The sequence below is a fragment of the Mus musculus genome, chromosome 16 (genome assembly GCF_000001635.26).
Source record: "Mus musculus strain C57BL/6J chromosome 16, GRCm38.p6 C57BL/6J".
Lineage (NCBI taxonomy): Eukaryota > Metazoa > Chordata > Mammalia > Rodentia > Muridae > Mus > Mus musculus.
This window is the reverse complement of record NC_000082.6, coordinates 14,004,335-14,018,698: the sequence shown is the minus strand read 5'-3', so window position 1 is coordinate 14,018,698 and position 14,364 is coordinate 14,004,335. Positions and strand designations below refer to the sequence as shown.

Below are 14,364 nucleotides of genomic sequence, written 5' to 3'. Positions count from 1 at the left end.
TTGTTCCAACTGCACAGCATGTTTGATCCCAAGTAGTAGGGATGTAGGGAAAAAGGAGAAGGTGAAGCTGAAGGTTCCGGCAGAGAAAGGGAGAGAGGACAACGGAGGACAGAGGAGGAGGTGGAAGGAAAGTGGAGCAGAAGCACGTGGCCTGGAGAAACTGCAAGTTACAAGGGGTCTCGTAGACGGGGAAGATGGTAGTGTAGTGGTAGATCTGCCCAATCTAGGTACACAGCTTGTATTCATATTAATTGAGTTGTGTTTTCATTGCTGGGGCATATCTGGGTTGGAGATTTACCACAACAAAATCAGGATGTATGTTTGCCCCTGATTAGACTGAGGTGGGAAGTACTCAGTTTTACGGGTTTTACCTTTATAAGCCCCTGTCTAATGTATTTCAATGCCATTAACTGGGAATCCCATGTGTGGATGTGGATGTGGGCAGTGTCCATTGTCCTAGCAAGTATTTAATAAACTTGCTTCTATTTTGCCTCAAGAATTGTGTTAGTGGTCTAACTCTCGAGTAGTGGGATTAGCACACCCACAAACTCTTAAAAAGGCAAGATGAAACTCACTACAGGGAGGTGAGAAGGAATGAGACAATGTGGGCTGGCGTACCAGAGGCTTTCCACGGACATCTCTGGCCCAGCTTGGTGCGAGGGTTCTGGTGAAGGGAAGCGAGTGCGGACAGGGCAGGGAAGTCGCTTCCCTGCTTCTGCTGCGGTGGTTGACTCTACCTCCATCTCTGCCGTGATTTCCAGATTGCTCCGTAATTCCATGCCACCCTACACTGAGTCAAGTCAGGCTGGGCCCACGAGAGGCCGACTAGCCTGTGAGGAGTGCGGCAGGGCCTCAGGCAGCACTTCAGGAGAGCAGATCTCTTCCCAAGTGTTTCAGCTCTTAGGACAAATGGCTCAGACGACGGAGTAGTTCTCTCACACCTTTTATTCCCTGGATAGGACTTATATACAGTTTTGGGGATAATTCAGGGTTTGACAGCAGGTACTCTCATTGGCTTGGACTGAGAGTTTGTGGGAACCTTATTTGCATGTGGGAGGGCTTGGTGCGGCTACTGATTGACGCCACATACCTCTCTTCAGAGGAGCTGTGGTAGGCTATAGCTACGGGGAAAGGAGCCAGGTGCCCAGGAGGCGTGGCCGAACTCCTTCCATCCCATGCAGGTGGAAATCACTGCCCACTGGGGCTCCAGGGTTCCAGACCTTTACTCGACCAGGGACCAGGCTGTCTGTGCACAGCCCACCACCCCACAACACAGTCCCATGACTTCCCGATTTTACACGTATTCATGTGTGTACATGGGTGTGTAAATTCAGCTCTGTAATCATATCCTATATGCATCCATGTAATCACCCACCCATTGTGAATACTCAGTTCTAACCAGTCTGTCACACAGACCTTTCATGCTCAAGCACTCCAAGTTTAAGCTACTTTTCTTTTTTTTAATGTGTGTGTGTGTGTGTGTGTGTGTGTGTGTGTGTGTGTGGGTTCACATGTTTCTGTGTGGGTGTCTGTTTCTGTACGTGTTGGTATAAGATCTAAATCAGGTGCCATCTTCCTCTGGAGCCATCCACCTTGTTTTAGTTAATTTGTTTGTTTGTTAGTTTGTTTGGCTTTTTGATACATGGTCTCTCTGTAACCTGGCTGGTTATAGAACAGGCTGGCCTCAAACTCACAGAGATCCTCCTGTCTCTGTCTCCTGAGTACTGGGATTAAAGACATGCACCACCACACTCAGCTCACCTTGGTTCTGTTTTGTTGCTGTGATTTGTTTGTTTGCTTGCTTGCTTGCTTGTTTGTTTGTTTGTTTGTTTGTTTTTGAGGCAGGATCTCTCATTAGGACCTGAAAATGACTAGTTGGGGCATGCTGACTGGCCAGAAAAACCTAAGATACTCCTCTGGCCCACCTTTCCAGGGGGGACAACAACAAACACATGCCATCATGCCCGATTGTGAGCCTCCCTCCTTACCTCCCTAGGCCGTTATCTCTAGCCCCACAACACACAAACACATTTCAGACACAAATTAACTCCCAAACCTTTCCAGGTTTTGAAACTCTGTTGCACGCTGACCAGCACAGTCAGATGTTCTGGGGAATGACGCCTGGAAGGTTGTGCTGCCTATGGGCTCTGCCTCAGAATATCCTGACAGCTGGCAACTGAAGGGCTGTGCGTGTCCTAGGCCCACTCCACCGATGTATCTCTTAGGATCAACACCCTCAGTCACTGTACCTGACACTTGTGCAGTGTCCCTTCTGAAATATGAAATGGATTCATGCTCTTCCTAATTGCTTCACTCCTCACTGCCTCTACCCAGGGAGCTCAGCTCTCAAATATCAGTGATGGAGCTCAGGGGAGGCCTCCCAGACCACTGCCCTGCCCCACCCCAGATCGCACCTCTTCATTTCTGCCACACCTTCTCCCCTGAGCTCCAGACTGGCTGGGGTCCTTAGTCACACGACATCTTGGACTTGTGGCTGCCAGACTAAACACATGAAAATTATAGTTCGCTCGGTTCCCTTTTGTTTTAGATAAGCAACATTTTACAGTATATCTCAAATATTGCATGGGACATACTTAGCTTTTCAAGCTACCCATTGTTTACCAAAAACCAAAATGTGACATCTGTGCCTGTGCCTTTCCTTCAGTGATCTAACTACAACTTAAAATTATTTTTCTAGTTGTGTGATTCATTCTAAATAGAGGCTGAGTAGAGTTTTTCTCCCGGCTTAGTTTCTAGCTCCTAGCACTCTGGACACAGGTGACAAGGAATGAGATCTCTGAGTTGAATGGATTGGTGTAAAAAAGAAGGAGATAGGGAGATGGGGCGGAGGACTGGGCAACAGCAGAGCCAAAGCAGCAGGCAGGTTGGCAGTGAGTGAGTTGTGCTGAAGCCCCAGAATGTACCGTGCTGCTTTCTGAAAAGCTGCAGGCAGTGCTTCACCTGGCTGGCTGAGCCCAGGGCTCCTTCTTGTCTGAATACTTTTATGTTGCTCCAAAACAAGCATGGGGGTTGGAGTTTAGGTCCCCAGCACCCACATAAATGCCTAGTGGGCATGGTGGTACACCTGCAATCCCTGCACTTAGAACTTGGTCACAGGGGACCTCAGGAACAAGCTAGCTAGACTACACCCATCAGCAAGTCCTGATTTCAGGTGTGGAGACCCCAGTATAGACTCGGAGGGAGAGCACTGGGGATGACAACCAGTCAACTTCTGGCCTCCTGTCAGTGTGGGTTTCATTGCTGTGAAGAGACACCATGACCAAGGCAAGTCTTATGAGGGACAACATTTCACTGGGGCTGGCTTACAGGTTCAGAGGGTCAGTCCATTATCATCATGGTGGGAAGCATGGCAGCATGCAGGCAGGCATGGTACTAGAGAAGCTGAGTGTTCTGCATCTGGATTTGACTACAAATCAAATGTGGAGGAGAGACTGTTCCTCCTCAGGCAGCTAGGAGGAAGCTCTCAAAGCCCACCACCATATTGACACACTTCTTCCAACAAGGCCACACCCTCTAAGCACATTTAAACTACTACACCTCCATACATAGTACACTCATAGGAACATGTATACACACACTCCTCACTTAACACATACAAAAAGATTTTTGAACAAGAGAGAGAGAGAGGGAGAGAAAGAGAGAGAGAGAGGAAGAGACTTAATTAGAGTAGACAATACTCCAAGCACCAGAAAACTGGATTATCAAAATGAGCATTTAAACATCACCCGGTGCCCAAGGCTAACCATGCCCTATCTCAGACAGTGGGCTTTCCTTTCTCTATTAAGGCTGCCACTAGGGTTTATTTGAACATGATGACACCTTAGACTAGAATGGAGACTGGGCTACTAGGTAAAAAAATCTGGGAAGTCTGTAAAGGATGTATCTGGGGACACACACAGCTAGCCCAGGGTTTCTTTCTATCTTTGTGGTTCAGTGAATATACGATGTAACTGTCATCCTATAAGAACATGTGTGCAAGTCCCCATGGAGGTCAGAAAAGGGCATCAGATGTCTTTGTCACTCTTTGCCTGATTCCTTTAAGACAGTCTCTTCCTGAACTTGGGGGTTGTCTTTCTTTTCAACTAGGCTGGCAGCCAACAATACTGGTATCCCTCTTGCCTCCACGTCTCCCACAGCACCAAGGTTACAAGCACATACAGGCCAGGCCTGATTTGTTACATGGGTCCTCACATCTAAACTCAGGTCCTTGTGGATGCACAACAAATGCATGTAACCTCTGAGCCACCTCTCCAGCCCCTTCATCACTGTGAAATGTCCTTCCTTGCCTCTAGTAGCGTGGGTTTTATTGGTGCTGTCATTTGTTTGTATTGTTTTGTGTTTTTTAGAAAGCTTATAATCTTTTCCCATAGACGCACAGTACCTCCTCAGTCTTCCATTTGTGTGGCAACTGTTTCCTCTATCATCTTTTTATCTGTGTCTTTAAATATGAAATGTGCATGCAAGCACTGTCTACTGCTGAGCTTTGTCTCAAGCTCTACTTCTCTCTTCTCTCTCTCTTTTGGCAGGGTTATCATGTAGCTTAACTAGGCCTTGAACTCCTATTTCTTCAGCCTCTGCCTCCTAAGGGCTGAGATTATAGGAATGAAGCCCACCACACCTAGCTTTGCCCCACTTACAGTTAATATAATTAATAATATAGCTGATTTACACATGCTGTCTTACTCTCTCTACATTTGTTTGTGTGTGTATGTGTGTGTATGTGTGTGTGTGTGTGTGTGTGTGTGTGTGTGTGTGTGAGCGCGTGCGCATGCACGTGCGCTCCCGTGCTATTCCCAGCACTAGGCCACAAGGCAGGAGGATCAAAAATTCAAGGCCATATTTGTTTATAGTGAGCTTGAGGTTAGCCTAAACTATGAGAGAAAATGTCTCAAATATAAATAAATAGATAAATAAGTAAATGAGAAAATGAGTAAATGAATAAAGGGAGTTCTCCAGATCAGGAACTCAGACACAGTGATTAAAGCCACCAAGAATGATGTGCTACACTCATTTCAGCCCATAGGGCTCAGGGAATGCTTCCAAAGACGCCTGAGTAGGATGCCGGTGAGAGGAACGGGCACAGTCTGAAGCTACACCTGCAGATGTGGCAGATTGTGAACAGATAGGCAGGGAAGTGGGATCAAAGGCCCTGGCTGGGCATGAGACGCCAGACAGTGGGCTGATGCAGACCCATTTTAGCTTCTTTCTGAAGGCAATGGTCAACTAATGGGCTCAAGGACGGTCATATTTGCGTGGCAGATAACATTGTCGCAGTAGGGATATGGTTCAGTTGATAAAACACTTGACAAACAAGTGTGAGGACCTGAGTTCAGATCCCCAGAGTAAAATCTGGTGTGGTCGCTGTGATTGTAATCCTGGCTCTCCTATGGCAAGATGGGGGGCAGGGAAGGCAGAATCTGCAGAAACTAGCTCGGCATACGCAAGAGCAAACAGTAAGAGATCATGCCTCGAACAAGCAGAAAGGCAAGAACCTGCCACCCCAAATTATCTTCTGACCACCACAAGGACATATAAACACAGGTGAACAGGTTTTTCTAATTAATAGATGACTTTGTCAATTATTCATTTGCTCCACGCTCCACAAGACAAGAGCCAAATGCCCAGGAAAGTATTGGGGGCTTCAGCAGCTGGAAGAACAGGGTCTTCACCCATGGTTTCCTGATTCCCAGTCTGCGGTCTCTTCCACAGCACCACTGGAATTATTTTGTTTCTTGCTCAAGAAATTTTCACCAACTCCAAAAAAAAAAAAAAAAGAGCTCCCATAAAATGAAGTGAGGCATACATGCCTCCAACATTTCAGCCTTACTGAGAATCTTAGCAAGTCCACTTCAAGGATTTATGTATTTTATTTTATGTATATGAGTGCACTGTAGCTGTACAGATGGTTGTGAGCCTTCATGTGGTTGTTGGGAATTGAATTTTTAGGACCTCTGCTTGTTCTGGTCAACCCCGCTTGCTCTGGGCGGCTCTGCTCACTCCAGCTCAAGGATTTATTTATTATTATAATTAAGTAAACTGTAGCTGTCTTCAGACACACCAGAAGGGGGTGTTAGATCTCATTATGGGTGTTGTGAGCCACCATGTGGTTGCTGGGATTTGAACTAGGACCTTCAGTAGAGCAGACAGTGCTCTTACCCATTGAGGCATCTCGCCAGCCCAGCAAGCCTACTTTAAAGAATTCTTGTAGCATACAGGCCAGAAGGTGGCTCAGTGGATAAAGGCATTTGCCACTAGTCTGAGGACGTGAGTTAGATCTCTGAGACCCACATGGTTCAAGGAGAGAACCCATTCTTGCAAGTTGTCCTTGACCTCCACATGTATATCATGGCACACATGCTCACACACACGCACATAAATAGATAAGTGTAATTTAAAAATTAAAATGCACAAATCAATATATGCCTGGGCTAGAGATATGGCTCAATTGGTAAAGTGCTTGCCTAGCCCAAAGCCCTGGGTTTGATCCTCGAGACCCTATGAACTGGGTGTGGTGGTCCACACCAATAATCTCAGAGATAAAGGCAAGAGGAACTGAGGTTCAGAGTCATCATCAATTACATAGCCAGTTTGAGGCAGACCTGGGCTATATGAGACTGTCTCAATAAAACACACATAAACCTCCACTAAGAATGTAGGAGTTCATAGACCAGACTTGTGTGTGGACAAACACATGCCGGTCAGAAAGACTTATTTCCTGACATTTTGGTATGGTTTAAATTTTTATAATGAGGATTTATTACTTCAAAGTGATGTAATAGAGACTTCCTGACAGTTCCTGTGCAGTCCCTGCAAGAATGCCATGGAATTAATTCAGCAGATAAGTTCCAGCCACTGAAAGGGAAGGAAGATGTCAACTTGATGAACCAGAAACTGCTGTTAAGAATCAGACATTAGAATTTAGGCAGAGGCTCCCATCTGCTCCCTCTGAACTGTTTCTGCAGCAAACATGGTCGCCTTCCTGACGCTCCTTATCAAAGCAAGATGCCCATTGTGGGCCTGGGTACCTGGAAGTCTCCCCCAGATAAAGTCAAGGAAGCTGTGAAGGCGGCCATTGATGCTGGGTATCGCCACATTGACTGTGCTTATGTGTATCAGAATGAGAAAGAGGTGGGAGAAGCCATCCAAGAGAAGATCCAGGAGAAGGCTGTGAGGCAGGAGGACCTACCTCTTCACCGTCAGCAAGCTGTGGCCCACCTTCTTTGAGAAAAGCCTGGTAAAGGAAGCCTTCCAGAAAACCCTCTCAGATCTGAAGCTCGACTATCTGGACCTGTATCTAATCCACTGGCCACAGGGATTTCAATCTGGAAATGTCTTTTTACCCACAGATGATAAAGGCAATGCTCTCAGCAGTAAATATACAAACTTGGATGCTTGGGAGGGCATGGAGGAACTGGTGGACCAGGGGCTGGTGAGAACTCTGGGCATCTCCAACTTCAACCACTTCCAGATTGAAAGGCTCCTGAACAAGCCTGGACTAAAACATAGGCCAGTGACCAACCAAGTCGAGTATCACCCTTACCTCACCCAGGAAAAACTGATTCAGTACTGTCACTCCAAGGGCATCACCATCACGGCCTATAGTCCCCTGGGCTCCCCAGACAGGCCTAGTGCCAAACCAGAGGAGCCCGAATTACTGGAGCGTCCCAAGATCAAAGAGATGGCTGCAAAGCATGAGAAAACTGCATCCCAGGTTCTGATTCAGCTCCATAGAGAGGAATGTGGTGGTGATGCCCAAGCCTGTGACACCTTCTCGAGTACAGGAGAGCATTCAGGTCTTCGACTTCCAGTTGAGTGAGGAGGACTTGGCCTCCATTCTCAGCTTCAATAGGAAATGGTGGGCCTGTGGCCCATTTGCAGCCGGTCATAACGAGGACGTCCCTCTCTATGGGGAACACTGAAGCTGAATCACCTATGCGCTTGCCCGGAGGACACTCTTCACTGATTTGCAACCCGCTCCTCCTGACTCCTACTTTTGCCAAGCCTATTGGATATCATACCGGGCCAGCCACAACAGTGCAATTCTGCATTTAAATTCTCATGTTCAACTAGAAGCAGACTGTCACAGGAAAACGCATCTCAGCAAAGGACAATGTTTGTCACTAATTTGACCTGGCCGGATGTTTGTCAGAAACCAGGAACACTAATAACACTGAAGATATTAAAAAGATAACATAATAAAAATAGCAATAATCGGGCCCATTGGACACACAAACTTTATATGCCCCAGAACAGGGGAACGCCAGGGCCAAAAAGGGGGAGTGGGCGGGTAGGGGAGTGGGGGGTGGGTGGGTATGGGGGACTTTTGGTATAGCATTGGAAATGTAAATGAGCTAAATACCTAATAAAAAATGGAAAGAAAAAAAATAGCAATAATCGTAGACATTTTCAACAGTCAGAAAAAAAAAAGGTTCAGACATTAACTATGGTCCTTTCAGAGTACACAATGGGAAGGTCAGGCAAGAGTCCGAAGGTTCAATTTCTTGACAGTGAAGACCTCTGAAACAGGTCATTCTTTGAAATGAAGCCTGGAGCTAAGGATGTGGCTCAACTGGCAAAGTACTTGCCTAGCATGCACAAAGCCCTGGGTCTGATCCTTAACATTTTGTAAATCTCAACTCTTCTACACAAAGCCGGGCAGTGCTGGATCGAGTGTGCTTCACCAGAGCTGCCCTGGTGAACATTGGTGGCTTCTGGGAGACCCCACTTTTCTGTGCTGACACCAGGAGAGTCCCAGGCTAAGGAGAGTGGCTGACAGCACTGGCTATCAATGGCTGTCACTGGGTCTTCTTTCAGATGTCTTTCTCGACTCCCTTCCACTGTTCATCTCCACCTCCCCTGTTGAGGAGGCCGTTGAATGCTTCAGAACCTTACAGGTGCCTTTCATCACATACCCATTACAGTCTAATTCTGCCATCACTGCTGTGCTCAAAGTGGGCTGTGCGTGCAGCTTTCTGCTGTCACTCTGCCTCGTTCCTGCTCAGTCTGTCAGTCTGTTCACATCATGGGAGAGTATCCATCTGGATGCTTTCTTGTGTGTGAAAGAGTGCATGTTCATGGTCGATGTGTGTGTGCATGTATGTGCACACATGTGTGCACATGCATGTCTGTGTGTCTGCATGTGTTTACATGTGTGTCTTTGTGTGTCTGTGTCTGTGCATGTGCATGCATGCATGCATGTATGTATCTGTGTATGCATGCAGGTGTGTATGTGTGTCTATTCAGTGCAGGTACAAGTGCTTGTATGAGCACCTATATATGGGGACCAGAGAACAATGTCAGCTATCATTCCTCATCTTGGTCTTTTGAGATAAAGTATCTTACTAGAACCAAACACTCATCAAGTAGGCCACAAAGCTAGCTAACAAGCTCTAAGGATTGCCTTGTCTTTGTCCCTTGGCTCTGGGATTACAAGAAAATGCCACCATGCCTAGCCTGGCTTTCTTATGTGAGCTGTGGAACGTGAAGTCAGGTCCTTGTGCTTGTAAGGTAGTTTAACAGGTGGGCTTTCTTATCTCCCCAGCCTCTTGGTCTTGGGCCTTAGCACGGAGTTATGTCTAGTCACCAGTGCTTACTCCCAGCCATTAGTAATGGTCTCTCTGGTCTTAGGTGCTTCCTTGCAGTGATAGTCTGAGTAGGTATCAGGGAAGAAAAACTCTGTGAAAGACAGGAAGGGTATGAAATATGGTTGCTTCTTTGGGTTCTTTCCAATGGATGGCTTGAGAAGGCCCCATCATTGTGTGAGGTCACCACTGCTCTGTACCTAAGCAGTTAAGAATTAATCACAGATCATAGATCATCTTATAATGATTACAAGTTAGAGAACAGAGGAAAAATCAGTTAAGTATTAGCAGAATGAGTCATAAGTTGGATACTGTGGTCTGGTTTCAATATAAATTGACTTTATAAAATATGTTCAAATATCTTATTAGCCATATGCATTTGCCTGAACAGTAATTAAATTTTGGAATGAGGAGACTTTTTTTCTTTTTCTTTTAAAGTGTGTGTGAGCATGCAAGTGGGCACACACATTACAAAGCACATCAGTCCTTGTCTTTCCACCTTGTCTGAGTCAGAATCTCTTTGCTGTCGTGTAAGCCAAGCTAAGTGACCCCAGGACTGACCCCTGTGTCCACTGATATTATTACCGACGTTGTGCTGCTGTCTCCAGACCCAAAATCCACGTGGCCAGGCTTGCACACTCAGCCATCTCTCCAGCCCTTTAAGGGAGCTTCTTTTGGTTTTGTCTTATTTTCTGGCAGAGTCTCACATAGCCCAGGATGACCTTATTATTGTAATTAAAGATGACTTTGAACTGTTGATCCTCCTGCCTCTACTACCCACATGCTGGGTGTCTGCATCCACCCCCAGTTATGTGGTACAAAATCCAGGACCTTGCATGTGCTAAGCAAGTACTCTTACCAACTGAGCTCTGTTTCCAAGCCTAAAAATGCTTTTAGCTTCCAAAGGTCTTCTCCTCTGAAACTGAGAAGCCTTTCCTTACAGAGACACTTGACCCAGTTTCCACTATTGCTGGACTAGCGCTTTACACTGAGTGGGTCCTTAATAAGTTCTAGACTGGACTGAAGACCCCTGAGATGTTAGGAGAACAATTTGTCATTATTCAATTAATAGGAAGCCAAGTTTCAGAGCCGGAGAAGCATGACCATGTGTGTTGCTGACAATCAAGCCCCTTGCACATTTGAGAAAACTACCATCCTGTTACCCCATATCTCTCTTTTCAAGTTGTAACAAAAGAAAAAGAGGGTCTTGGTATTTTTCTTGAAAAATACAAACTATGTTTGATCAAGCCCAAGCAAGAAGAAATCATAGAACTCAACATACAAAGATAAAAAACTTTTCATATTTTTCCTCTCCTTTTTTGTTGGGAGCACAAAGATCCTTTCGCCCACAGACCACTAAGGAAATCAGGAATGTTAAACATGCAGGGTTGTCTTTTCAGTGAAAAAAAAGATATATAATCTGTTTTCTACCCAAAAAGCTGTGAATGGAGGCAGTTAATAGCCAGGTGATCTGCATGATCTGAAGGATCTGGCCGTATTCAGCTCCCACAAGCAGGACCGCAGGTGGCTAATATTCGCAGTGACCTTTGCCTTATTTGTATGGCCAGGGGCTCCTCTAGGCTCCCACAGTCAGGGCTGGAGGTGGCTAACAACCCAAAAGACCTCTACACTATCTGTATGACTAAGCTCACACCAGATTCTCCCCTAAGCCCTTAAGCTAGTATTTGTAATCTATCTCTAGAACCCCTCTTCTTAGAAGAAATGACATGTACTGTCAGTTGAGTTTCTATGTAATTATGCCTACTTGTGTACCCAGGGTTGTATTACACTAGGAACCTTTTTTTCTAAATTGTACTGTGCTTAAATATGCGTACAATAATCTCCTTGGGGCCAGATCATGAAGTTTAAACCAACCCCACTTTACTAAATTGTGCCGAGCCTTCTTGCCTCTTAAGGTTCATTTCTCTTCCAGCAGTAGAGTTTACAGGGACCCCCAATTTTTTTCATGTGATTAACTCAGTTATTTGTTTGTTTAAAAAGAAAAAGAAAGCTTTGGAGATGGCTCAGCCAGTAAATCATAAGGATTTTTGTTTAATTCCTAGGGCCCATATAAATAGCCAGATGCAACAGTGTGTACCTGTGATCACAGACCCAGGAAGGTGGAGGCAGGTGGATCCCTGGGTGTTGCTGAGCAAGCGCTAGGCCAGTGAAGGTCCCTTTCTTAAAAAGCATGGTAGCCAACTCCTGAGGAAAAACATCCACTGTTGACCTCTGGCCTCCACATATACACCACACACACATATGTGCACTTGTACACACATGAACCGACACGCATAACAAAGAGAGTCATAGCTAATGCCAGCATTCTAGAAGGAGTTCTAAAGGACGGTGAGAAAGGATGTTATGTCAGAGGACTTCTGCACGAACTAAATGGCTGAGCTCTTACTGGGATTTACCAAATGTCTGTAATGGTAGCAGAGAGAGCTCCCCTAGAGTCTTCCCTTTGCCACAAACATGAACACCATACAGAAAATGGCACCTATCAAAACTAAGAATATAAAATCTGAAAATATAAAACTAATAATATAATGCCTCAAAGTTTCTAGGATCCCCACTTATGTCTCCTTTCCCTGTCAAAGGCCCAACACAACACTCCATGTTGCTCTCAGCATCTTATCAGCAACCACTTGTCTTAACCCTAACCGATGGCTTCAGCTCCTTTTTTTTCCTTGTATTGCTTCATTAACATGGGCATTTCTTTCTCGTGCCTTTAAAGGATACTAACTGAACACAGACAAATGCTAGGCCAATATGCCAAATGATTCCCACTCAGAATAGAAGGGGAACCAATATATAAACTCCTCTGTCTTGGTTAGGGTTTCACTGCTGTGAGGGACACCATGACCCAGGCAACTCTTATAAAAAAGAAAACATTTATTTGGGGTTGACTTCCATGGTGCTGGAGGTGCCAAGAGTTTTACATCTTGATCCAAAGGCAGCCAGGAGGAAACTGTCTTCTACACTTGGGTATAGCTTGAGCTTATATGTGTGACCTTTGAAGCTCACCTCCACAGTGACACTTTTCCCCCCAACAAGGCCACACCTTCTAATAGTGCCACTCATTATGGGGCAAGCATTCAAACACATGAAATCTATGAGGGCCATTCCTGTTCTAACCACCACATCCCATAGGCTTACAGCCATAACATAATGCAAAATGCATTTAGTCCAACTTCAAAAGTCTACATAGTCTATCACAGTCTCAATAATGTTTAAAAGTCCAAAGTTAGAAGTCTCTTCTGAGACTCATGTGATCTCTTAACTGTAATACATATAAAATCAAAATCAAAAAGCAGATCGCATACTTTCAACATATCAAGGCACAGAATATACATTCTAAAATGTCATAGTAAGGAAATACTGGGCCAAAGCAAGACTGAAAACCAGATGGACAAACTCCAACTCTGCATTTCCATGTCTGATGTCCAACTCCTTCCAGCTACAATGACAGCAAGACACTTCTTGATCTTGGGCATGTTCAACTTCCTGTTAGCAGCTTTCCTTGGCAGGTATTCCACAGCTCTGGCATCGCTAACATCTGAGAGTCTCCAAGGCAACTTTAACTTCACAGCTTCTTGTTCCAGTGTCTGGGATCCACACGTGATCTTCTGAGATCCTCCAAAGGGCTTGGGGCACTTCGCCAGCTCTGCCCTCTGTAGCACTCTAGGCTCTGGCTGACTCTCCTCCTCTGCTGCTGCTGTTCTTGGTAGTCATTCCGTGGTACTGGTATCTACAATATGCTGGGGTCTCTGCTGCCACTAGGCTGCACTTTCACCAATAGCCTCTCATAGGCTTTCTTCACAGTGCCAAGTCTCAACTTCCTTGCATGACCCCTTTAGTCCTGGGCCTTCAACTGCCACTGAAGCTGCACCTCCACCAATGTCCTTTGTAGCTGCTTGTATTACAAATGCAAATTATGTTCTCCCCAAAACTATTTGCACAAGAGGGTCTGCACATAGCTTCTAGAACCCTGCCTGAGTTGGTTCTGTTTGGTAAATTAAGGTGTCAGCACCTAGTAGTTGGGGAGGACAGACAGAGGTGGGATTTTAGGGTTTCTCGGGCTTGAGACTGGGAGAAGAGAAAGAGGAGAGCCATGCTGTAGGAGAGTGTGGAGAGAGGAGAGGCACAAAGGTTGCCATGGGGTGGAGAATGAAGAAGAGCACTCTGGACTCTGCCCCTCAGTACCTCAGAGGCAAGCTCTTTGGACATGGTGATCTTTGTTCCATTTGTAAAATGTTGGTCCCAGGACTAGGATATAGCTCAATTGGTGAATATTAAAAACTCTGAATTCTATCTTCAACATTGAAACCAAAAAAAAAAAATAGATATCGACTTCATAATCTCCCAACTTAGGAGGTAGGAACAGGAGGGCCAGAAATAAAGGGACATGGACAATTTGCACAATCACTCAAAACAAAAGAGAAAACAAAAAAACAAAAACCAACAAAGCAGGCCTGGGGCACACACCTGTAATCCCAGCATTCAGTTAGAGGCAGAAAGATCAGAAGTTCAAAGTCATGTTCAGTCATTTATCTAATGCAAAGTCAACAGCAGCTAGAGCAGAGCTGAGGTCAGCTTTGCCTCAATACACAGGCTCTATGCACTCAAAGAGTTCCAGTCTGCAGCAGCTAGGTAGCGCTGCAGCTCAGGCACAGCTGCAGCTCAGGCACAGCTGCAGCTCAGGCACAGCTGCAGCTCTGGCACAGCTGCAGCTCAGGCATGGTGTGCTTGCCTACCACAT

General features: G+C 45.6%; 1 protein-coding gene and 1 pseudogene across 2 annotated transcripts in view; one reads left to right on the top strand and one right to left on the bottom strand.

The window, feature by feature from the left end:
- Bmerb1 (bMERB domain containing 1) overlaps positions 1-14,364 on the bottom strand; it is a 118,441-nt gene that overhangs the window by 86,354 nt on the left and 17,723 nt on the right. The gene's annotated exons all lie outside the window — the stretch shown is intronic.
- On the top strand, positions 6,937-8,095 carry Gm15806 (predicted gene 15806; annotated as a pseudogene).